The sequence below is a fragment of the Prionailurus viverrinus genome, chromosome D4, assembly GCF_022837055.1.
Source record: "Prionailurus viverrinus isolate Anna chromosome D4, UM_Priviv_1.0, whole genome shotgun sequence".
NCBI lineage: Eukaryota > Metazoa > Chordata > Mammalia > Carnivora > Felidae > Prionailurus > Prionailurus viverrinus.
In genome coordinates this window covers 30,605,600-30,631,586 of record NC_062573.1, presented here as the reverse complement: position 1 = coordinate 30,631,586, position 25,987 = coordinate 30,605,600, and the positions used below count along the sequence as shown (strand labels likewise).

The following is a 25,987-nucleotide window of genomic DNA, read 5'->3' as shown; positions in this document are numbered from 1 at the left end:
TCCTGACTCCAAAGTAGTTAAAGATTCAAATAAATGGTTGAGTTTGAGATCCCATCATCTTCAGTTGACCACCCACCAGTAGCCAATCATGATATGAGAGAAATATAACCAAAATGTGTTCTGTATACATATAAATTCCTATGTGAAACCAATAGCCTTAATTTAACAAGCTGCTTGGAACCAGGAATGAATTAGATCCCTGTTGCCCTTTAATCTAAGACCTGTGCTAATTTGTTTACCCTTTCAAGCCCAAAGCCAAGAAAATGTTTTCTAGCCATACTTTCTGGTTTATAGTATATAAAAAATTTTTGATTTTAGATTATTTTATAATAGTGTATATGCTTTAGGGGTGCCTGAGTGATTCAGTTGGTTAGGCTTCTGACTCTTGATTTTAGCTCAAGTCATGATCTTGTGGTTTGTGAGTTCAAGCCCCATGTCAGGCTCTGCACTCACAGCATGGAGCCTGCTTAGGATTCTCTCCCCCTCCCCTCAATAAATAAATGAACTTAAAAAAATTTTTTTAATGTATATGCTTTAAAAATATATACGTTGAACATTGGAGAGCTCTGCCTTTCCTTCCCTTTGAGTACCCTTAGTCTGCCTAATTTCCTCTAGTCATGTGCTTTACTTCAGGTGCATAAAAATAACCTAGATCACCCTTGAAACTCTGATTCAGTAAGTCTAGTTTAGAGCCCAAGTAATTTGCCTTTCTAATACATTCCAGATAAAGCTCATTATGTCGACCCATTGACCACACTTTGAGTGGAACTAGTGTTAGATCCACACTCTAATCTCAGCCTCTTAATAATCAGTGGTTCTCAGAGTGAATCAATGTAAAGACTTTTTTTTGGAGGGTGCAGGGGGAGGGCCCCATGTACAAGATCCAAGAATTGAAGGCAAATACTGCCACTGTCGAAGAGTGTTATTTGGGGCATATCATTTCCACATTGGATTTTCTCCCTTTAGAGGTTAGGATTATAAATCTCTCATTCAAGATTAAAGGATTGTGGAGAATAGTTCTAAAGAAATGCTATTAGCTGCATTACTAATGCTTTAAACCTAGAAAATATTTAAGCTTAAATATATTTTTATGGAGAAAGATGAAAGGTACTGTGACATTTTGCTTTTGAAACTTAAAGCAAAATCTTATTCTACTTAAAAATATTTTCTGAAATATATTTTGTCTTTTTTCTAATATAGGTGAATATGCTCACTGTGGAGAATCTAAATAATAAAGACAAGTATAATATGAAGGTATACTATTGAACGGTTCTTTTTTTTTTTAACATTTTATTTATGAGAGAGAGAGAGCACATGCATGGTGATGAGTAGGAGAGGTGGAGGGGCGGGGGGGGGGGGGGGGACAGAGGACATGAAGCTGGCCCTGTGCTGACAGCTGAGAGACCTATGTGAGGCTCAAACTCAAAAATTGTGAGATCATGACCTGAGCTGAAGTTGGATGCTTAACCATTTGAACCTCCCAGGCGCCCCTACCATTGAGTGGCTCTTGAAAGCCACATGTTTTTAATTGAGTTATAATTGACATACAACATTTATATTAGTTTCAGGTGTACAACATAATGATTCAATATTGGTATAAATTGCAAATGACCACCACAATAAGTCTAGTTAACAACTGTCACAATACATAGTTACAAAAAATGTTTTTCTTGGGGTGCCTAGGTGGCTCAGTCAGTTGAGTGTCTGACTTTGGCTCAGGTCATGATCTCACAGCTTATGGGTTTAAGCCCCACATTGGGCTCTGCACTGACAGCACAGAGCCTGCTTCAGATTCTTGGTTTCCCTCTCTCTCTCTCTCTCTCTCTCTGCCCCTCCCCAACACCTGCCTGCATATGTGCACCTGCCTCACTCTCTCAACAATAAACATTAAAAAAAAAAAAAAGGTTTTTTTCTTGTGATGAGGATTTTGAAGATTTACTCTCTTAGCAACTTTTGAATATGCAATATAGTATTTTTTTAAGTTTATTTATTTTGAGAGAAAGCATGAGTGGGGGAGGGGCAGAGAGAGAGGGAGAGAGAGAATCCCAAGCAGGCTCTGTACTGTCAACACAGAGCCTGACACAGGGCTCAATCTAATCATGAGATTATGACCTAAGCTGAAATCAAGAGTCTGACACTTAACCTGCTGAACCACTCAGGCACCCCTGAATATGCAATATAGTATTAACTGTAGTTGCTGTGCTATACGTTACATCCTTGTGACTTATTTCTTTTATAACTGAAAGTTTGTACCTTTTGACTCCCTTCACCCATTTCTCTCACCAGGCAACCTTCCCCTCCCTCTGACAACCACCAATCTGTTCTCTGTACCTAAGAGCTTGTTTTTTTTTGTTTTGTTTAGATTTTGCATATAAATGAGATCATATGGTATTTGTCTTCCTCTGACTTATTTCACTTAACATAATGCCCACAGGCATCCATGTTGCAAATGGCAAAATTTCCCTGTTTCTCAATGGCCGAATAATGAGGAACTGTATACATATGGTTCTGACTCAAATCCTTCCCTTGACCTACAAGAATATTTCTACTCCTCCTCTAAGCATCTACTCTTATGACCTCCTTTCTGAAATCTTTTCTAACTACCCCCTGCAAACTTGGGTATGATTTCTATGCTTCCATTGGCCTTGTCTAGGGCTCCATTATAACAGGTAACACCTAACCATAAACTCTGAATGCAGGAATAGTCTTTGAATCCAGGATCTCTTAAAGATTTAAAGAGATCCTGGTCTCATCCATTTTTTGAAGTTCTTTATATATTAAAAATGACTGGAATCCAAAGCAGGATTATTGTAATTTTGGTATATTTTAAATATTTACATAAACAAACTAGTTTATTTTAATACAAAAATGACCGTAGGGGCACCTGGGTGGCTCAGTCAGTTGGGCGGCTGACTTGGGCTCAGGACATGATCTCACGGTCCATGAGTTTGAGCCCTGCGTTGGGCTCTGTGCTCACAGCTCGGAGCCTGGAACCTGCTTTGGATTCTGTGTCTCCCTCCCTCTCTGCCCCTCTCCCACTCATGCTCTGTCTCTCTCACTCTCAAAAATAAATAAACCTAAAAAAAATTTTTTTTAATGACTGTATGTAGGATAATAATCATGTGATTGTTTCAATAGATGAAGAAAAACCATTTGACAAGTCCATAATAAAAACACTAAGCAGGGGCACCTGAGTGGCTCATTCAGTTAAGCGTCCAACTTCAGCTCAGGTCATGATCTCACGACTCATGAGTTCGAGCCCTGCCTTGGGCTCTGTGCTAACAGCTCAGAGCCTGATGCCTGCTTCAGATTCTGTGTCTCCCTCTCTCTCTCTACCCCTCTCCTGCTCACGCTCTGTCTCTCTCTGTCTCAAAAGTAAATAAACATTTTAAAAAATTTTAAACACTCAGCAAACTAGAAATAAAAGAAAACTTCCTCAAGCAGATAAAGAGCATCTACAAAAAATCCCACAGCTAACATACTTCATGGAGAAAGACAACTAAAAACTTTCCTTATAAGGTCAGGAACAGGAGAAAGATATCTGTTCTTGCTACTTCTTTTCAATATTGTACCTGAAGTTCTAGCCAGAGCAATAAGATAAGGAAAAGAAATAAAAGGTATCCAGATTGGAAAGAAAGAAGTAGAACTATTTCTGTTTGCAGATGACATTAACATGTACATAGAAAATCCTAAAGAATCCACAAAAAAACTATTGTAAATAATAAATGAGTTCAACAAGATTGTAAGATGCAAGATCAACGGGTATAGGGTTTCTTTTAGAGGTGGTGAAAATATTCCAAGATTAGATTGTGGTGATGGTTGCCCAACCCTGTGAATACACTAAAAACCACTGAATTGTACATTTTTAAAAGGTAAGATTTATGGTATGTTAATTATATGTCAGTAAAGCTATTTTTTAATGACTACATATATAAATTCATTTGTATATAAGGATTAAAAGCTAAGTTTGAGGCCTTTTGTGAAAGTCAGGCTTGAGCCAAAGGTCTTCCTGTTCCTTAGGTGGTTTTCTGCTATATGTTCATGTGCCTAACACAATGTCTGACAGATAGTATAAGCTCAGTATCTGTATAATGAATGAATAATAGTAACCGAACTGACTTAAATTAGCCTAGTTCAGCAAATGTACATTACTGAGGTATTTTTGCTTTCATCAAAGATCCATGAATTTAGTTACATCCACAGAAATTTTAGCCTGGCCCCAGGATGAGTTTGGTTTTAGCCCTATAAAACAAGTTTTAGGGGTACTTGGGTGGCTCAGTCAGTTAAGCATCTGACTTTTGGTTTCAGCTCAGGTCAAGATCTCATGGTTTCATGAATTTAAGCCCCACCTCGGGCTCTGTGCTGGCAGCATGGAGCCTGCTTGGGATTCTCTCTCCCTCTCACTCTCTGCCCCTCCCCCACTCACACTGTCTCTGTCTCTCTCAAAATTAATAAACTTAATAAAACAAGTTTTAAAGAAGACAAAATGGCTGGTAGACTAGATAAAGACCTTTTAAAAAGAAGATCTATTAATCAAGCTAAACATGAACTGAATCATAAGTAGGAGTTTTTAAAAATAAATAAGTGCAGAAAAACCTTGGTTTGCGAGCATAATTCATTCCAGAAACATACTTGTAATCCAGAGCACTTGTAAATCAAAGTGAATTTCCCCACAAGAAATAATGGAAACTCAGATGATTTGTTCCATAACCCAAAAATATTCATGTAAAAATGGCTAAAATACTGTAATATAATACGAAATAATAAAATACAAAATATAAAGAAAAATAAACCAATGAACCTGTATTTACCTTTGAAAACCTTCTTGGCTGGTATGAGGGAGACAAGAGTTATTTAGGGTTATTGTGAAGGACGACTTTCACTATCACTAAGAGAATCAATGCTATCTATTGGCTCAATGGAATCTTTTTTCTTTTCATGCAACTTTAACAAGGAACCTATCCAATGACACTTGCTTTTGCCTCCTTTTGAGGATTTCACGGAAACGTGACATTGCATTGTTGTTAAATTCATCAGTTGCAGTGCTACAGCCTTATTTGGGTGGTGCTTTTCTACAAAAGTTTGCACTTGTTTCCCACATTTTACACATCTCCCTAATATCATTTGAAGTGAGGGATTCCTCTGCCTTTTTCTCTTCCTCCTCTGCAGACGAGATGCAGACATAGAGTTCTTATAAAATCTTGTAATTGGGGCCACTCTCATACCTTGTTCATACTTCGATGATTTCCTTTTTATATTCCACTGTAATCATCTCCTTCTTCTTAACCACCTTTCTTTTCAACATTTTTCTGCATGGGGGCCATTATATACACTCGCATGGATGTTGACTACAGTATAGTATTAATCAACTCTTGTCATATACTATATTTCATGTAACTGGCAATCAGGCAGCAGGCAGCCTGACTGAGAATGAAGCAAAGCATTCCTAAGCTTACTCTTGTATGGAAAAGCAAAGGACTGTCCATAGGTGCTTTGAAGTGACAAAAAATACAGTAGTGCCAGTTGTGGGCACCTGCTTACATTCTGAAAAATCACTGATTTCTGCTAAACACCGCGGTCTGAGAGTGAGCATCCAAGCATGGGAGACAATTACCCACAATCCCGCAGAGAGGGAGAGAGAGAAGAATCATTGGCTCAGTTGCGATCCTGTGACATGTGGCGTCATGTACTACTCTTATTGTGAGACATCACTCGTTTATCAAGTTAAAATGTATTAGAAATGTTTGCTCGTCTTACAGAACACTTGCAGAACAAAATACTCACAATCCAAGGTTTTACTGTATATAATAATAATTTAAAATAAAACAATAATAATAAAATAAATTTAAATCACCTGTAATTCCATCTGCCTATCCTTTCTGTTTATGTGTATATATAAAGTTTGTAGGAATATAATTATAGCATTAAAATTATTTTGTATTCCACTTCCTTTTAACATTATTTCATAAGCATTTTCCCATGTTGCTATTTAGACTTTATGGTTTATGGCTTAGTGTATTCCATTCACTTGTTAAAGTACCCTCAATGGTAGCCCTTTAACTTAATTAAAACTTAATTCACATTATAATCATTCTTTTAAAAATATATTCATCTAGGGTTCCTGGGTGGCTTAGTCAGTTAAGCCTCCAACTGTTGATTTCGGCTCAGGTCATGATCTCATGGTTCGTGGAATTGACCCCTGCTTTAGGCTCTGCTCTGACAGAGTGGAGCCTGCTTGGGATTCTTTGTCTCCCTCTCTCTCTCTCACCTTCCTCTGTTTGCACAAGCATGTGCAAATGCTTGCTCTCTATCTCAGAATAAATAAACACTAAAGAAAATAAAACATTGTTAAAAATATATTCATCTAGGGACACCTGGGTGGCTCAGTCAGTTGAGTGTCCGATTCTGGATTTCAGCTCAGGTCATGACCTCACGATTTGTGAGTTCAAGCTCTGCACTGTCAGTGTGGAGCCTGCTTGGGATTCTCTCTCTCTCTCCTTCTCTCTGCCCCTCCTCTGCTCACTCTGTCTCTCTCTCAAAATAAATAAGTAAACTTTAAAAAATAAAAATAAAATAAAAATGTATTCATCTCATAAAACCCTAACCCTAAAAGAACATAATCCCTCATCTTCCCTGTCTATACTCAAATAGTTACGCATTGCTGGAGAAAATTGTACAGCCCAGCATATTTAGTACCACTTGAAATTCATCATCACCAGATTTATGTTGGCCATGAATCTTACTATATTTTTCTAACAAAGTTGTTCCTCCACTCTTTATAACAAATATTTTATACTTTCATTGCCTTCTGCCCTCCTTTTTTCCCTCCATGCACTCTGTTGATGATTATTACTCATGCACTTCAGAAAGAAAAAAGGCATAAAACATGAACTCTCTCACTTTCTACTACCAACCTGCAAATGTATCTACAGACATCCTCTCTTTACTAGTTGGAATGGAGGAAATATCCCAGCTCCCAACAAAGGCTAATCCCTCCCTGGTGCACTGGATTGCATTTCCTCCTACATTATCTTTTCAGCCATGGTAGAACCCTGAAATATTTGCAGTTGGTTGCCTGCCCGACAACTACTTTCCCATTGAAACCAAACAGTTTATTTAGGAGAGTTTATCCACCTTCCTCCCCATTGGCCTCTGAATATTAACATATCTGGATGTAATGGTTGCGGTGGTAATAGCCATCCTATCACCTAATAGAAAGTCTGAGTGACACGCTGAGGGTCTGAATTAACTCTCCCCTCAGAATTCTATCTTTGGTCTTCTTGATATGTATGGCTAATAAACTTCTTCTGTTGCTTAAGCTGTTTTGAGATTGTTTTTTATATCCATACAGCAGAGTATCATACCTAAATGATATACATTTTAAGCTACCCCAAGTAAATCCAGAGTAAAAACACTGTGATTGCTATACAAATGGAACTTCAGAACAAGTCCCTAATGCCATCCCATTCCTACCCACCCCTTCTGATGTGTTTGCTGATCCTAAATTCAACCTGTATAGAAATTCTGGAGCTACGACTGCTTCTCAGGATGTTGCTTATCATTTAATCCCTCTCTTTTCTAAATCTTCAACATTGGTGGGAAGGAAATTAGGAAAGGAAAGGAGAGGGGAGGGGAGGAAAAAGGGGAGGAAGGAAGGGAGGGAGGGAAGAAGGAATACAGGTACATTTTCCAGAACTGAAGAACATGAGTCTCCATTGAAAGGGCCCACTGTGTGCCCAATACAGCAAATAGAAATAACCTACCCAAGGGTACCTCATTGTCAAAATTTGTATCACTGGACATATGGAGAAATTTCAAAATTCTTTTAAAAAAAGGATTATGTATAAATATTGGGAATCAGAATGGCATTGGACTGAACAATAATGGAATCTAATTAGCAAGCAATGGAGCAATGCTTTCAAGTTTCTGAGAAGAGTTTACTGGTAGCCTAGGATTTTATGCACAGCCAAACTATCATCTGTCTCAGAAATAGTCTCAATTCCTGCCCCTTGGGAACCTTTGCCCAAAGATTGAATTGATAGCCCTTGAAAATGGTGTTGAAGGAGAGCCTAGAATTATAGCAATAGTTGTAGGAATTAGAAGAGAGTATAGCCTAGAAAGACTTTTCTAAAACAGAAGCTATAGGACTTGGGGAGTGTCACATGGTGCACATGTCTGGAACTAATTAGACCTTTCAAAAAGAATCTTGTCAGCCCAGGAGCTTATGTAGAGGACTTGCTTTCACCATGTTTGACTGACATTGAATGATTTAGGTAGTCAAGAGCCTGAATTCACTGTGTTTACTGGATGGGAAATTCTTGATTCACAGATAAGTTGCAAACTTACTCTAACCTTCTTTTCTTTATATTCCTATGAGATGTTTTCTGGGGCAGAGCCACTTTACAACTTACAGAGGATAAAGAACAGAGCCATGAAGAAAGGTTAAATAATTTGAGGTGGTGTGCCTATTGAAAAGAAAAACATGGGTATGATGGTGACAAGGTTCCCTGTTGTAAGTTGAACAGTAGTGCAGTCTTGAAAAGGCAATAGGATGTTCAAGAAAAGAAGAAATTCCTGATTCACACTTATAGTTACCATTCACCAAGCCCTTACTAGATACCAGTCACTGCACTAGATGTTTTCTGTATCTTCTAACTCCCACTACCATCCTGTAAGAGAGGTATTATTATCCCCATTTTACAGCTGAAGAAACTCAGGCTGAGAGGGATCAAATAACTTGCCCTGTGCTACAGAATTCATCCTTAAGAGCAGAATTACATACCAACCTTTTCGTAACTGTACATTATACCAGGTACCAGGTCTGTTTTTGTCACATAATACAGTATCAGGCATTTCATAGGTATTCAGTTAATATTGACTGACTGATTAGTCCTTGTGTAAGACTTTGGCATCTGAGGTTCTTCAGGCCACAAATTCCTCCATAAAGTAGGAAAGGAAGCCCTTCCAGAGCCTTGTTGGTGTGCTTCTAGGTCAGGCTATTAGATTTCCCAGGCCCAGCATCCTTTGAGTGAGCCCCAAAGGCTTGATTCGATTTGGGCTCTGGTTTTGGCAGTGGGGCTTGGGGCTTGTCCTTGTTCTGAGATTTTAACTATAAATTGGATCAGACTATTTCTAGAACTCAGTGGGTCCACCCCTGAGGGGCAATGGGAGTTCAGTTACTACTTTCTCTGATGGAACTTTCCCATCCCTACACAGAGATGTCTCCAGTATAGGTTGGCCAGGCAGGAAATTCCAAACCCTTTTCCTGAAACTCTAAATAGCTTGAGGAATCTCTCTCCAGCTAGAGTTGGAAAGCCTCCCAGCAAAGAGCTGGGTCTTACGTAACTTTATAGACTGCCCATTTTTAGGAAAAAACAAACTGTTCCTCAGCTAGTGCTGGACTCTTTGAGACACATCCTGCATTCTTTGCGGAATGCTCAGCAGCCCCACTGGAAGCAGCTCATAGGACAGAGTTGAAGACCAGTGAGGTTAAGTGGGGAGAGATGAAGAAAAGGGGTGGGGGGGGGGGGGTGCAGTCTGTCATTCTGGCTGGAACACGCTGTTCTGGTTCTCATGCTTCAGCTCCCACTAGCAATAGAGGGAGTGTGGTGAGTGTGAAGGGAACTCCGGGAGAGGAATTATACCCAGGCATATCTGCCCTGCTCATTCCAGAAGCCAACCACTGTACTCGGGTGATCCTCTCAGCACCCACACCTCAGCAAGAAAAACTAGAACTAGTGTGTAAATAGGTCCACTGCTGTAATGAACCAAATTCTACTTGGAAAAAGAAATGTTTCCAGTTTAGTTTGGTGAAGATTCAGTTCTTCCTTAGTTCATTTCAGTGAACATTTTAAGATATGTGCCAGGCTCTAGACTAGGGTAAATAACTACTGAGATGAATAAGACAGCCCCTGTCCTTAATATGCAACCAAGGAGGAAAGAGAAAATGTATATAATAGTTATAATACACTTATTTGCTTTATAGTTCTTTGTACTTCATGTCATTCTTGTTTTCTTAACTCTTGTAAAGATAACCATCAGGTTTATGCCCATCTGTGAATGAATGTCCTAGCTAATTCAAGGTAAAAATACAAGAAAATTTCCCCTCTTCAGATGTGACCGGTTATTTTACCAAATTATTAATGAAACGGGCAGGCACAAGTTTGAAGAATATTCTTCCCTTGTCTTTATTTCCATAATTTTCTCGAGCTACTATAAGGCATTTAGAACTTTGAATATAACTTGAATCTTTACTATGACAGATAGCCTGCTCAATCAGTTATAATTTGCCCTAGAGCATGCCTGTAGCTTTTGCTTCTTCCCTGAAATAGGTGTTAGGCACTTAATAAGTACTTGTTTCCCCAGTACAGGTGTCTGTCCTCTTTGGGGTTGTAAATGGGTGGTCCCTCATGTCTCCTATGATGATTTGGTCGATGAGGCCCAGACCTTCCAGCCTATAAGGATCCTAGTTGCCTAAAAGAATCCATCAGCCCAATTACTGCCAGAAAACTCAAAATACAGATAAAGAACTAAATATGTATACATTTTTACAAATAAAAATGGGATCATGCCATGAATTATACCTTATAAATTATTTTTTAAAAACTGTATCATGGACATAGTTTCATCTCAACAACTATTCTAAAATAATATTTTTAATGTTATCTAGAGTAATTCAATGCTACCTCATAATTTAATTAATGAGAGAGCATTTAGAATTTTTTTTAAATTTTGCTTCTATAAATGGTGCTTCAGTGAACATCCTTATGTATATATCTTATGTACTTTTATCATGTTATTTATTTTAAATTTATTTCCTGGAAGTAGACTAAAGACAATACTTACTTTAAACTCTGATGCATGTTGTTTAGTTGCCTCTTGAAAATTTCATTTATTCATTCAAAAAGATTTATGTGTGCCAGATTCTGCCCTAGTTTCTGGGGATAGACTAGTAGTAGTAATGGACAAGATACCTATCCCATGGAGCTTGCCTATCTAGCATTGCAAGCTAAATAAACAACTAAAACACAGTACAGAGAAGTTCAAGGTGCTTGGGGAGCATATATCCAAGGCATGTAATGTGATCTAGGGAAGGCCATTGAATGTGAGATGTTTCAGTTAAAAACCTGAAGGATGATTAAGAGTTGGCCAGACAAATGGAGGGGCCATATTCCAGTCAGTAGAGAGGTAATGGTATAACAAACTACAGGGCAAGGTAGGATTGGCAAAAGATGAGACCAGAAAGGTAAGTCATGAAAGGCAGGGTACAGAGTTTGGATTTTATGGAAAATCTTTGAAGGGTTTTTAAGCAAAAGGGTGATGTAAATAGTTTTCATTTTCAAAGGATGGTGCTGGGAAGGGAGATCAGTTTAGAGGCTGATGTCGTAGTTCAGACACGTGATACATATAGCTTGGTTGTGGGTAGTAGCATTGGGGGTAGAGATGGGTAGATAGAATTAATGAGACTTAGTGGTTATTGGACTTTGGTTGGATGTATAAAGTGGAAATAGATAGAAGTAACAGAAACCCAAAACTGAGGACTTAAATAACACTGAAGTTTATTTTTCAGTAACAACAAAAATGCAAAGACTTTCCTGGGCTGGTCTGGGCAGCCCCACAGTCTAAATGAGAGATTCAGAACCCTTCTGGTTTTTTGCTCTGATATATTTAAGCCATGTTGGTTCAAGATGGCTACTGTAGTTCTAGCCATCATGCCTACCTTCCTAGCATCAGGATGGAGGAAGGGAGGAAGAAGGAGGCACCGTGTTCATCACAAACAGATAACCCAGAATTCTCACAGCACTTTTACCACAATTAGTCCATTGGTCACTCCTACCTCCATTAGTTGGAAAGCATTGTACCCACCTGAATATCAGGAAGATTCTGTTAATTTGAAAGAGAAAGGGAGAATGGATATTTGATTGGTAACTAACAATCCGGGCCTGGGAAGGTGGCGTACTACAATTCAACTCAGCCAAATTGATTACAAGGTAACATTGATTACACAAAGATACACACACACACACACACACACACACACACACATACACATATGTGTGTGTGTGTGTGTGTGTGTGTGTGTGTGTGTGTGTATATATATATATATATATATATATATATATATACATACATACATACACATATACCACTATTGAAAAGAGACTTATTTGGCAACTAGACAAAGATTTAATACATTAAAATTCTGTTTATTCTTGTTGAAGAATAAACAAGTGTTCGCTCAGATAAGGCCCCAGCTTAAATGTGAATATTGCTGTATTGATTTGACCTGAATTGCTATCACACAAAATTGTCATGCTTATGATTTTAAGCACCTTGTCATTCATTAATATTCAAACTATTGAAAAGAACAAACCGGGGCATCTGGCTGGCTCCATAGGAGGAGCATGTGACTCTTGGTCTCCAGGTCATGAGTTCAAGTCCCTTATTGGGTATAGAGATTACTTAAATAAATTAATTTTAAAAAGGGGGGGTGAGAACAGACCAACAAATTGCTGCTATTAAAACAAAATCTGAACAAGATCCAAATGAAGACATTTGCTTATTGTTCTTCTCCACCAAGAATACTAGTAGTGTATTACAATGGAAAAAGCAAGAGCTTTGGAGTGAGTCAGACAAGAGTTCCAAGCCCAACTCCCCTACCTTCTAGCTCTGTGATCTTAGATAGAACAAAACCCTCAGTTTCCTTAATTAACTGCAGAATAGGGATGATAATCTCTACTTTGAAGGCTCATTGTAAAGATTAGATAGAAGTTTTAGTCTTTAGCTGTAAGACATTTATGTCTTTCTAATCCATGGTATGTGAGAGGTATAACTCCAACTACTCCTGACCCTGTGCACATTGTTCTTAAGTTGTTTCTGTAGCAGTTTGATCCAGTTTATAAAACATGTAACTTTTGTGACAGAGCCTAGATTCACAGTCAGCCCTAAATCTTTGCTCAAAATGAGCTCATCCCTACCCCCACGCCTCTCATCCATATTTACCGCGTCCAAACCCATCTGACTGTTGATAGTTTCCTTGCTATCCACAACCATACCACATATAGAAGTGGGAGGGATGGGGAGGAGAGAGGGACTTGGGACCAGAGCCAATTCAAGTGTGAGTTTGGAAACTGGGAGCAGGGGAGGGGAAGGGGCCTTGTAGAGAGGTGTGGCATAGTATTATTAAGCAGAAATAGAAAGACAAAGACTGTTTATAGCTCAGTCTGCACTCCAGAGTGATAATGCAGTAAGCTAAATTCCACAGATTTTTTTTTAAGTGCTTTATATGAGGGGAATTAGCCTGTCTGGTTAGCTGCAATACAAATAACCTTAAAATTCTTCCTTCACATTCCTCAGTGGCTCCTTAGAGGGGAGCTGCCTCTGAAATATATGCATCAGCCCCACAGGAAGAGGAATGAGGATCTCTAGGCCAGCCCAGCAGAGCCAGAATTCTGAGATGCAGACCTTGAATAAGAGGGGCCTTTAAGGTCTAGAGTCAGCAAATTATGGCCCACAAACTGAAAATGGTTTTTACAATTTTAAAGAGTTATATAAAAAAAAAATACACCTAGACACACACATGGCCCATGAAGCCTAAATATTTCCTATTTGTCCCTTTACATATTTACAGATAGAGTTTGCTGCAAGGAGAGTGGGTCTCACCAGTAGCTGCAGGATGTCAGAACATCTGTTTTGAATCCCAGTGTAGGCACTTGCAGAAAAAGAAGTGTCAGCATCAATGAAGAATAGATTTCTGTTTCTCCTCTCCATGAGCTCTGGAGACCTGGCAAACTAACCCCATAGCGAGGGATTGCTGGGCTAGAAGGCTTGTGTTGGGTTTAGAACACAGTGTTGCCTTTGTTCTAACTGAGCAATGGAATACATCCTTTCATTAATGTTGCTTTCTCAGGCCTTTAGGCTAAATCCAGTTGGTAAGTACTGCTGCTAAATGCTGTATCAATGAGATACAAGCCTCCAATCAGTGTCCTGGGCTCAGGCGTTGGGGAGAAGTAGGTTTGTGGATGGAGCAAGTGGGTGAGTGGAGGTGTTTCTTTCTGCTTGCATGTTTTTCACTCTTTTACACATTAGTGGAAACTAATACCTTATGTCTAGGTAAGCAGATTCCTAACTATTTCGACTGTTCCTCAAACCAGAAGTGGGGATTATAAACCTGAAGGAAAGGAACTGCTCTTCCCAACATGGCTTCCATGACCTGTAAGGAAAACCTAAAAGGCCAGGGCTCCACACCTATATGTATGAATGACAGTTATATTTCTAAAATACTTTGGTCCAAAGAATTTATAGCATTTACATTTGTTGCTACTTATTTTAATTTTTCGAATATTTTTCCTTGCCACAACACCAGAAGATAGATACAATTAGCCCCTTTACCTTTGAGAGGACAGGTACCCTGCCCCTAGATGACCCAGCAAGTCAGAGAAAAAGCCAAGAATGAAAGCAGTGTTCCCGTCCTTGGGCATCCTGCCACTAATCCTAGGCATGGGTAGCTTCCAAATGGAGCTGAGATCAAACCCCATATCTCTAGTGATCAAATCTGGTTGTTTCTGAGGCTGCATTGTTGTTCTGATGACCAGGTAGATAAGCCTTGAAAGACAGGGGGGAAAATGTATTGAATGAGTGGTTCACCAGCCTACCTTCTTGCCAGCACTCTAGCTCCTCAAGAGAATGATATGTCGTGTCACTGACGACGGTTATGAGTCAGCCACAGGCAGGAAGATGATGGAGTCACTGTTACCGTGAGCTTGGCTGATTGGCTGCTTTCTTTGCACTTCAGCATTCCTACCTAATGTGTGGTACATTTTTGTCATTCCACAGCAGTCTGCTGTGCACATGGCCCCTTAGTAGGTTATTTACATCATCTGTCCAGCTGTCAACCTTTTCACATCCCTGTCTGCCTAATAGAACAAGATGAATCTGTGTTAGGAGCTGCCTTTCAGGGAGATGAGTGGGATATCTATCCACAGAGTTCTAGATACTGTAGTCAAAGTGCAAGATCCCTGGGACCCCAATCTATAGGCCCCGAGGGATAAAGAAGTTTTCAGGAAAGATTTTCTGGGCACTGGCTCTAGGCCAGAAAGATGAGGGCTGGTTTCTTGGTGTTTCTATCCTGTTATGTTATGTCTAGGAAGAGCTTTGGCCAATAAATTTTCAAGGAATTTGATCTACCTGCTAAAGACACTATGCAAATCAATTAAGGACGAGCCTAACCATATTTTGTTTTAGATATCTTTGTCTTGTAATGTCAGCACTCACTGCGCTAATCTGGAACTTGTGATTGATAAGGCCAAGCTTCTGGTTAGTTGAGAGAAGTCTTTTCTTGATCTTTGTCATTATTCAGATCATTTCAGTGCAGCCTGTTTGTATGTGTATGTATGTGTACACCCTTCCAAAACAATGTATTGGGTCTCTTGTCCAGGGCCTACCTGACTCTGGAGAATGCTATAAAGAACAGCTCTCAACTGAAATTCTCCTGGTCCCAGAGATTTGGGACCAGACAGCTGGACACATGACAGGTCTGTTTGTTCCCTTTCCCCTTCCCTGTCCCCTGTGAATTCTGAACTGTTTTCAACAAGGCTCACTTCCCTCAGAATCCAACTTAGCATCCTGGAGAAGCCTGAGGCCACTCTTATAGCAGGAAGCTGTCCTAGATTTGGGCAGTAACCAGTAGAACTTGATACTGACGCCAGAGTGTAAAAATAAACACCTCCTACAGTGCTGTCTTAATCCATTGGCATCAGAGTTGCTATTATTAACCCATAGGCCTCATAGGCAGCTGTGATGGGCAGACAACAGCCTGGACAGACCTATCCTCCCAGCCTGGGATCAGACTGTTTCTTTCCTACATCTACTGGGATCTGATCTGGGGCCCCTGGAGAAGCACCATCAGTCTGGGAGCATGCCCCACAACAGGTAATACTAGAGATGGAATAGTATCTTTGGTTTAGGAGAGCCTTAGGCTCCCAGGGCCAGACTGCCAGTCCAGAGTATAATCAGCACAGGCTGACTGGTTCAGTTCTAGTGCAGGGGAGGGGAAAAAAACAACATAACTCTTTCCATTTCCTTTCAATATTTTAAAGAGGTTTTGCCTACCAGTTCCCTAGACCTGGAGCCTTTAGATTTTCTGGAAAATTGGGAAAGAAGAGAAGAAAGGTTCCATTGATCATCTGCCAAAAATATAATAATAATAATGACCATGACTGAGCACATATCTTGTGTCAGGCGCTTTACATGCAATATCTTATTTAATTCTACCTCAAGCCTTTGAAGGAAGATATGACAGTTTTACAAATGAGGAAGCTGAAGTTTGGTGAAGTTGAGTAACTTCCCAAAGTCCATAGCTAGCAAGTAGTGTGTCACATTTGAATCCAGAACTGTCAACACCAAAATCCATGCTCTGAATCATTACAGAACTGAGGCTCCTGAATACTCAGGACTCAGGCCAGACCTTAGCCACCTGCTTTAGACATTTTTTTAAGTATACATCAATTTATTTTCATCTTAGTCTTATAACTAAAGCAAATACAGTATCTGGTACAGAGAAATGGTCTTTGCTGCCACCTGCTATTGAAGCAGTCCTGGTGCTCTTACCAAGCATGGTAAGCTGGACTGAAGAGACTATTTTCTAAAGTCTATCAGAAGGTAAGTCACCTCTGGGAAAAGGCTTTGAGTCTCATGGAGAATTCTCAGAAACTAGGACCCCTCTGCTGAGAAAAAGGCCAGACTGGAGACTGGTTCCCTAGGGGAGCAATGCTTTGATGGCTTCTAGCAGTCATGCTAAGGGAGGCATGTGCTTGGATGATAATATTTCCTTGAAGGGCAGCTAGACTTCTGTCTCTTCTTTCTCCTATCTCCCCCACCCTTTCTCCACAACTGGCTTGTGTAATTCAATCTAGATTCTTCTCATAGTCTACTTCACTGTGCACTTGTGGCCTTTTATTTACAGCTTTTGATAGACTGAAAGGATAGCAGCTTACCAGCCTGCGTGCCTCAGTCCACTGCCTTGGGGGAGGGGAAGCGGAGAACACTCTGGCCTTGTTTCCTGGAGGCTAGGGGCCAAAAGGAACAGCTAAAGAAAAAACAAGGGGTTGACCACATTGGGCCTTTTTTGTCCCAGCCAACTTGCTGCTGCAAATACACACTTGAGAGCTGTCTTCCTAACAGAGCACCCCGAGCTGGGCCTAGGACTACCCACATCTGGCACACTGTCTCTGGTCTTGGTGGTTTACTCCTCCCTTTGCTGCTCACCTACACCCAGCATTGGAAGGCTTAATCTCTCCATCTTCCTCCTCCATACCCTCAGCTGAAGAACTTGGTCTGTCAAGGTAGGAGCTAAATCTTTCCTAATTCTCTATAGTTGTCTTCTCTTTCTCCAACCTACATCCTCTAAAGAGATAGGATTTATAGCAAATTCTCAATCTCTGGAGACTTCTAACTGTAGCAATTAGAAGCCAGGCACCTGGAAGTGTGGGTGTGCATGTGTGTCTGTGTATTTTTGTTGAAAGGCAAGAAGACGGTGAGTGGAAGGACGTTAACTAGCACTCTGCATAGGAACCTTTCCTTGGGCTCCAGGTTTTAATTTGGCTTCATTTGTAATTAGAGCTGAAAGGAACCTTAAGAGGTCATGTGATTCAGCCTGCTGCCTCCAAACAGGTGCTATGAGTTGAACTAAGGAAGGAATCAAATAGTTGACCTACTAGAGAAAGCTATACTCTTGATGGCTGAATGAGTAGAAAAGAAGAATTTTTTTTTTACTAGGTATAATCTCTTTTGAGCAGAGAAAGACTCTGGGACAACTAGGTTTATTATTACCAGATTTGTAAGGAATAAAGGAAAGCAACCCTTTATAGGTCAGTGAGGATCAGTGGCTTCTAGTTTATTATTTTCCTAGCTATAATTCCCAGTGCTACAATCTCCATTCATTGAATTGGAGCCTTGGGAGCGTCAGGTACAGCTGAGCCTGAGAGGTGAAGGCTTAGGCTTATTAGGGGTTCCACCAGGTTCCACCTGGATATTCTGTCAGCTACTTTGATTACATTAAAGAAAGATGCCTGCATATTTCCAGGTCACAAGGGAAGACAGACTTGAGGAAAAGAAGATCTGCCCATACCAGGTAGTCCTAGGAAAGAGCCCATTCTACTTCAGAGCCACGCCTTTTGTATAGTGTTTGTATTTGACTTTAGGGAGTGCACTTTGAGCTGAACCTTTCTGTGACATATTTGAAAAGCTGAAAGCAAAGCAAAGCTCTGTGCTTAGAAAGAGGATTCTATATTAGGGAGTCCTCGTAAGGAAGCAGTTGGGTGTGTCTGGGACAACCCTTCAGGCCTCTTCCAACACACTCCCAGCATGCTGGCTGGTCTCATTTGGAATCCAAAATAACATAATATCAGTTCAGAGCAGTGGCCTCCTCAGTTAGGAGCAGCTACATGTAACCAGGAGGAAAGACAGATGAGCTCTGGGTATTATTGGCTGCTATTTCATTTGTGAAATTGGACTCCTGATGCCATAGCCAGGTGCTCTTAAGCATCTAACATTCTGTTTATTCTTTCCTTGTAACTCCATGCAGACACGCTTGGGTATCACTATTACCACCAGTTCTTCAATCTCCAAATTCTTTCAGCATCTCTCACACATTTCAAAGAGAGGCACTTATCTTGTAAGAAATTCAAAATCTCCATCAAATCTCAAGGCCTTTAGGGGCGCCTGGATGACTCGGTTGAGCGTCTGACTTTGGCTCAGGTCATGATCTCACAGTTCATGGGTTCGAGCCCCACATCGGGCTCTGTGCTGACAGCTCAGAGCCTGGAGCCTTCTTCGGATTCTGTGTTTTCCTCTCTCTCTGCCCCCGCCCCTGCTCATACTCTCTCTCTCCTTTAAAAATAAGTAAATATTTTTTTTTAAATCTGAAGGCCTATAAAGACATAGGATCTTGGCAGGTATGGAGGGTAGTGACACAAATTGATTTTCCTGAATTAATGTAGAAAGTTCATTTTTGCCCTCAGAAGTAACTCTGCTATTAGCGCATCTATTATTTTCCACACCTCTTTGATTTGGGAGCCATGAAGAAAGAGAGAAGAGATGATTTCTATCAGTTAATCATTTGTTTCACTCTCCATTTCCCCAACCCAACAAAACATGTTGGACAGTCTTGCCTTTGCCTTTGCCTTTGCCTTTGCCTTTGCCTTTGCCTTTGCCTTTGCCTTTGCCTAGAGGTTTTCAGAATTTCTCCCACTAAGGCACAGGCTCTCCTAGAAGTGCCTTTGGGGACCCCCACAGTGGAGAGAGGGATTTGGAGTGTATGGAGCTCTAGGCCTCCCCTGTTTCAACCAGAGTAGCTCTGTTTTATGTATTAGGACTAAAAAAATTTGAAACCACTGCTTTAACACTTATCCTGAAATGTCTTTCTTGCCGCCTTAGCCCTTTCCACAGACATGTTGGCAATGATTTTAACAAAATTAGGAGACCCTCAAGTTGGGCTTTTACCCCTGAACTTCCAGCACAGTGCTTCATAGTAGGATGCTTGTGGGTTGATTGCTTGCTTGAGTGATTGACTAACTCTTCACATGATATTAATTAATAGCCTCGGAATGCTTCTAGATCAGGGAGAAGTATACAGTAGTCATCCACAGTTTCACTTTCCACGGTTTTAGTTAACCCGTGCACATTCAACCATGGTCCCTCTGGAAGCAGATCCTCCTTCCGACAGTTGTCAAAGGGTCAGTAACCTAGCACAACATCACAATGCCTATGTCATTCATCTCCCTTCATCTTCTCACAGAGGCATTTTATCATCTCACATCATCACAAGAAGGGTGAGTGCAGTACAATGAGATATTTTAAGGAAGACCATATCCACATAACTTTTATTATAGTATAGTGTTAAAATTGTTCTGTTTTATTGTAAGTTATTGCTGTTAATCTCTTGCTGTGCCTAATTTATAAATTAAACTATCACATGTATGTACGTATAGGAAAAAAACATAGTATATATAGGGTTCAGTGCCCTCCGTGGTTATAGACATCCACCAGGGGTCTTGGAACATAGCCCCTGCAGATAAAGGAAGACTACTATAGTATCTCAGAGTTTATTTGATTTGTTATGATTTGAGCACTCTGACTTTTCCTACTGAAATCAGTCTACAATTTGTGGTAAAAACATGGCCAGAGGTGTTACCTACTATAGGTTGTTTTTGGTGTACAGGATATCTGACCTAGGTCAACACAAACAAATGTACTCCTGTTGTTTTCCAAAGAAGAGTTTCCTGAGGTGAAAGCTAAGCAAAGAAATTATTGGGAAAGACTGGGAACAGAAGTCTACTAGGATCACATAGTCTTATCTATTTTTTAATACTGCTTGCTTTCACTAAAAATTACCTGCCTGGATAGTTTCCACAACTACTCAGTGTCTTGATTGTGGAAAATGCAGATCTTTTTTCTTCACTGAGCTATACTTAACAATAATATCCATGCTATTTATCTCAATATAAACACATCTGAATATCTTTTTTAGGTTTGTTTCTTTATTTTTTTGGTTTGGCTTTATTTTTTTTTAACTAACATGTTTTATGAAAGTTATATATACATTTAGTTTTTTAAAAAGCCAAATAACAGGGGCACGTTGGTGGCTCAGTCGGTTGAGTGTCTGACTCTTGATTTTGTCTCAGGTCATGATCTCACGGTTTGTGGGTTCGAGCCCTGGATCGGGGTCCGTGCCAACAGTGCAGAGGCTGCTTGTGATTCTCTCTCTCCCTCTCTCTGCCCCTCCTCCCGTCATGCACACTCTCTTTCTCTCTCTCTCTCTCTCTCTCAAAATAAATAAACTTAAAAATAAATAAAAATAAAAATCCAAATAAGAGAAAATGTACGTTAGTAGGAAAACTGGCAAAATCCAAATAGTCTGCAAATCTAGTTAATGGTAATGTGTACAATGTTAATGTCTTTGTTTTGACAAATGTACAAGGATTATGTAAAATGGTAATAGGAACTGGTTGGAGGACATTCAGGAACTCTCTGAACTATCTTTGATGGTTCAAATATTATTTCAAAATAAATAACTTTCTAAAATTGAAAATTATTCCAAAATAAATAGTCAATTTTTAAAAGTTTATACACAGCAGTAAAGGTCTTCACAATGAAAAAAGTCAAATAGTGCCAAATATGGGACAATCTGAGCATCAAAATCAGTAATACCAACAGTGGATTATGACCCATTCAATTAAGAAAGAAAGAAAGAAAGAAAGAAAGAAAGAAAGAAAGAAAGAAAGAAAAGAGCCCAGGAGTCTACAAGAGTCTATACAGATACCAAAGGAAGAAAGGGAGGGAGGGAGGGAGAAAGAAAAGAAGTTGTTCTTGTATTAGAATGCCAGCTAATAAACGTAGAAAGAATAATAGCTGATTCAGACAAAAATCATCAATGGATGCTAGCATTTTTTTTTAATTTTTTTTTCAACTTTTATTTATTTTTGGGACAGAGAGAGACAGAGCATGAACGGGGGAGGGGCAGAGAGAGAGGGAGACACAGAATCAGAAACAGGCTCCAGGCTCTGAGCCATCAGCCCAGAGCCCGACGCGGGGCTCGAACTCAGGGACCGCGAGATCGTGACCTGGCTGAAGTCAGACGCTTAGCTGACTGCGCCACCCAGGCACCCCAAGGATGCTAGCATTTTTAAAGAGTAATAGCAATGCTTTACATTTCTATAAAAACACTATAGTTTATGGAGCACTTTCACACACTGTTTTGAGTAGGCTACTGTTCACCTCTGTAATGGGGTGTATAATGTATCTCCCATTAGCCTTCATATCCTTTTTTTGTTTTTACCATAGTGATTCCCCATAAAACAGCCTGGCCCAGGAATAGGAATGCTTAGTAGCCAGTGGTTATATTCATAAACATTTTATTTTCACCATCCCTAGACTTTCTTTTTTTTTTTTTTTTTTTTTTTTTTTTTTAAGTAGTTTTTTTTTTTTTTTTTTTTTTTTTTTTTTTTAATTTTTTTTTTTCAACGTTTATTTATTTTTGGGACAGAGAGAGACAGAGCATGAACGGGGGAGGGACAGAGAGAGAGGGAGACACAGAATCGGAAACAGGCTCCAGGCTCCGAGCCGTCAGCCCAGATCCCTAGACTTTCTAATAATCTCTTGCTACTTGGTTATCTTTGAGATTTCATCCTTTATTTAAAACATTTCACACATAGCTGATTTGTATTCTGTATCTGACATTTTTAATATCTGAAGTCCTTGCAGTTTAAATCTGTTGTTTTCTCTGTTATTCATATATGGTGCTTCCATGTGTATTTGTGATCTTTGATATTAACTAATTTTTGTTTGTTTTTTAATTTTGAGAATCCTGTCTGCTTAAGCTGAGGTAGTTTCCTCCAGTGAAAATATATATCTGCTTCTCCCAAAAGTTGGAGGGAACCACCATCCCTGGATCACTTGAACGTACTTCAAAGGTCTCAGCTTAATGTAGGAGTCTCAGGTTTAACTCCCTCACCTTTTAGTTGTCCAAAGGCTTGTCATTCTGACCACAATCAGAATGTTTTGGGAACTGGCCCATGAGGAACCCTGGCCCTCCTCCTTGCTTACTCCACAGCTCATGATTTTTCTCCTTTTGGGGGGATAGGAGGAGTAGCCTTAGAGATTTCTTCTGTTTACCTGAGTCCTGAAATGCTTTAAAAGGTGTATGTTATATAGGATCTAGGTTTTTTGCAGTAGAAGGGTCTCCCTTAATATCTTGTTCACCATATTCGGGAAGCAGAAATTACTGTATACAATTTGATATCCTACTTTTTTTTATTAGCTTTTAAGCCTTTTTCTATACTAGCCTTCATAAATATCCAATAGAATTTGATATTTAGAATGTTTTTTTAATTTTTTGCTATTGCAAGTAATACTGCAGTGACCATGATTGTGGAAATGTCAGGTAAATCTGGGGTTGAGGATAGAAAGAGAAAGCATACCTGTTATTCTGGGCAAGGGTTGCAATCTCAAATGCTTTATAGGATCAAGGAAAATAATGCAAATGCAAATGAATAAAGTGAACCTGGCTAGTTACAAAACTCCATGAGGAGTGATGGGAACATGTCAAACGGAAGGGCACATGCCTATCTTATGAGGGCAGCCACTTCTCAATTCCAGCCAGTTGTTACTATCTGGAAATGAGGGCCTGGTACATGGTCAGTTTTTTCAAGCAAGACAAACTGAAATCCAGATTTTTTTTTTATTTTTTATTTTTTTTAGAAATCTCCAAAATTTTTATATATTTATTTTTTTATTTTTAATATTTATTTATGTTTGGGAGAGCGCAAGTGGGGGAGGGACATAGAGAGGGGAACGAGGATCTGAGGTGGTCTCTGTGCTGTCAGGCTGACAGCAGCAAGCCTGATGTGGGGCTCGAACTCATGAACTGCAAGATCATGACCTCAGCCAAAGTCAGTCGCCCAACCAACTGAGCCACCCAGGTGCCCCTCCAAAATTTTTGTTCTTATGATGGCATTTTAGGTGCAAGCCACATAAAACCTATTGACACACAAGATGTGACTGTCACGCTGTCACTTTGCAACATATGCTCTAAGATCATGACTGGGAATAAATGGTAGGGAAGTGCTGACTGAAGACACAGCTGTTTAGTCATCTTTCCATCCGTGGTATGAAAATGGAGAGAAATGAAGGGTTAAGAGTTTAAGATCTTGGCACTGAGAATTTTTTTACTAAGTCTCAGCTTTTTGGTTTTTATCTTCCTTCCTTCCTTCCTCTCCTCCTTCTCATCAGATGTGCTGTTCTCAGGCTAAGCTAAGCTCCCAAAAGTTATCTTGGGTCCAGCTAGCCTGCTGGGCTTGCCATCCAGTAGCTTTATCAAATAAACATTGGTGATGCCCTACTAAGTTCCAAGGTTTTGTGCTAATAATTACCTATCAAGATATAAGACACAGCCCCACACTGCAAAAATGTGCTGTCATGAAGAGATAAATAACAAAATAAACTGGCCAAGGTTTGGTACCAAATGAGTTGTGCAGACGATTGGTATTGAAGTTCAAGAGAAAATTCCTGTGATTAAGAAAAGCTTCCAGGGCACCTGGGTGGCTCAGTTGGTTGAGTGCCTGACTTCGGCTCAGTTCATGATCCATCTCTCAACTCTTCATGGGTTCAAGCCTTGCGTTAGGCTCTGTGCTGACAGCTCAGAGCCTGGAGCCTGCTTCAGATTCTCTCTCTCTCTCTCTCTCTCTCTCTCTCTCTCTCTCTGCCTCTCCCCTGCTCACACTTTCTCTCTCTCTCTCTCTCTCAAAAATAAACATTTAAAAAAATTTTTTTTCAACGTTTTTTTTATTTATTTTTGGGACAGAGAGAGACAGAGCATGAACGGGGGAGGGGCAGAGAGAGAGGGAGACACAGAATCGGAAACAGGCTCCAGGCTCTGAGCCATCAGCCCAGAGCCCGACGCGGGGCTCGAACTCACGGACCGCGAGATTGTGACCTGGCTGAAGTCGGACGCTTAACCCGACTGCGCCACCCAGGCGCCCCAAAAATAAACATTTTAAAAAGAAGGGTGATGGGTATTGAGGAGGGCACCTTTTGGGATGAGCACTGGGTGTTGTATGGAAACCAATTTGACAAAAATTTCATATATTGAAAAAAAAGAATTAAGAATTAAAGAGGATCTAAATAAAAAAAAAGAAGAAGGAGGAGGAGGAGGGGGAGGAGGAGGAGGAGGAGGAGGAGGAGGAGGAGGAGAAGAAAGAAAAGCGTCCAGACATGGTAGGCTTTGAGCTAGGTCCTTTAAAAGAAAAGAAAAGAAAGAGAAGAGAAGAGAAGAGAAGAGAAGAGAAGAGAAGAGAAGAGAAGAGAAGAGAAAAGAAACGGAAGGGAAGGGAAGGGAAGGGAAGGGAAGGAAAAGAAAAAAGAAAAGAAAAGAAAAGAAAAGAAAAGAAAAGAAAAGAAAAGAGAAATAGGGAGAGAGTATTCCAGATATCTTCCCAGTGGAGTAACCCAAAACTCAGAATTCAGAATAAATTTGGCATGTAATGGAACATGGTTCGATAAGTAGGAAGGAATTTTGAATGTCACATTAAGGAATTTGGATTATCCTGTAGGCAGTAAGGAGCCATTGAAGACTTTTTAGTAATAAGGTGATATATTAAAGGCTGTGCTTTGGGAAGATTAATCTTGTGTCATTAAATAGGATAGCTGGGAGGAAAGAGATGGAATGAAAGCACTAGAAAGCATGAAACTAGTAGAAAAAGTATATAATAATTCAAAGGAGAGGTAATGCAGATCTGAATTAGAAAGATTGGGAGTAAGAGTGGGAATTTGAGAGGCAATATAACAAGTGGTTAATAAGAACACTGACTTTAGAATCAGACATTTCTTTATCTGAATCTCAGATCAGATATTTACTGACTGAGTTATCTTAGGAAGATTTTTAATATCCCTGAACCTCATTTCTCATCCATAAAATAGACATAATAATACTTAGCTTAGAGAGTGGTTATATGGATTAAATGAGATAATGTAAGTTAGTGCTTAGCATAATAGTTGGAATATAGTAAAGCACAATAAATTATTAGATCAATGCCGAAAATATTTGAAAAAAGATTCGGCATGACTTGGTGATTGAATGTAAAGAGAGTCCAGATAACTCTCAGTGTTTTCAGGCTTGTGTTTGTTACTGATAGTCCAAAGAAGGCTGAGAGATTTGATTCTGGAAGTTCTGGAAGAATGTAAGATTTGGAAATCAGTGGCATAATGGGAAGGGCCAAATACTTCTCAAGTTGAAAAGACTTCACATCTGAGCCTTGCTGTAAATCTACATTATTTTTCATTATTTGTAAAATTTTTAAATTTGAGTATATTTGACTATAAGTCTACATTTTTTTTTAATTTTTTTTTAACGTTTATTTATTTTTGAGACAGAGAGAGACAGAACATGAACGGGGGAGGGTCAGAGAGAGAGGGAGACACAGAATCTGAAACA

General features: G+C 39.7%; 1 protein-coding gene across 3 annotated transcripts in view; it reads left to right on the top strand.

The window, feature by feature from the left end:
- The window catches only part of RUSC2 (RUN and SH3 domain containing 2), a 67,734-nt gene that overhangs the window by 9,605 nt on the left and 32,142 nt on the right, over positions 1-25,987 (top strand). Inside the window, exon 1 of one of the 3 annotated variants that reach the window (XM_047830352.1) lies at positions 15,842-15,930. The exons of the other annotated variants lie outside the window; for them this stretch is intronic. The gene's annotated coding sequence lies outside the window, so the exon portion shown is untranslated. Of the gene's footprint in view, positions 1-15,841; positions 15,931-25,987 lie in introns of those variants that run through there. 3 annotated transcript variants of the gene reach the window in all.